This window comes from Apis dorsata, unplaced genomic scaffold, assembly GCF_000469605.1.
Source record: "Apis dorsata unplaced genomic scaffold, Apis dorsata 1.3 scaffold_127, whole genome shotgun sequence".
In the NCBI taxonomy this organism is placed as follows: domain Eukaryota; kingdom Metazoa; phylum Arthropoda; class Insecta; order Hymenoptera; family Apidae; genus Apis; species Apis dorsata.
In genome coordinates, this window is record NW_006263420.1 from 1147008 (window position 1) to 1147661 (window position 654).

The window sequence follows — 654 nt, forward strand, 5'->3', positions numbered from 1 at the left end:
TTTCGCACAATGGACGCGAGCACGTATCGCGATCGCGCGCAAATTTTCGCTTTCGCCGCGTGTCGACGCTTCCCCCTTCGTTGCAGATTTTCGAAACGCTTTTCGCTCGCACGTACGCGCGTAAACGGGTCCCTTCCGACCCGCCTGTAAATGGCCGTAATGCACGCAAAAGGGTGGCTGTATGTGTCGATGTACGTACCGCCTACCGTTCCGCGCGCCCTTCGTCCTCTCCTCTGATTCTCCTTTTCGAAATTTTCCGCGCGTGCCTCGAATGCGCGCCAGCCGAGTCGAGGACGAAGATGGAGAATCAGAGGACGAAGGGAAGAGAAAGAAGAGGAAGAAGAATATGTGAAGGGGGCAGGCAAGGAATGAAAAACGACAAGGATGTGGAAAGTGGAAGGACCAGGTGATCAAAGAAGAGGGAAAAGGAGTGGGCGAAAGAGAGACGAGAGGAGGGGAGGGATAAAACGCGACGCTCAAACGCGATTCGAATAAAACGCAAATGTTTCGAAACGGAAAGCGTACGGAAGAACGATGTCGAGATCGGGGTGCACACGCGATGACGTTGCGTATGCCGAATCACGAATTGCAAATGAGCGCGCGGCGGCCATCATGGCGGCCTTCTGGCCTCTCTCTCTCTCTCTCTCTCTCTCT

At 54.6% G+C, this 654-nt stretch overlaps 1 protein-coding gene across 9 annotated transcripts in view; it reads left to right on the plus strand.

The window, feature by feature from the left end:
- The window catches only part of LOC102679904 (lachesin-like), a 282869-nt gene that overhangs the window by 97089 nt on the left and 185126 nt on the right, over positions 1–654 (plus strand). The window lies entirely within an intron of this gene.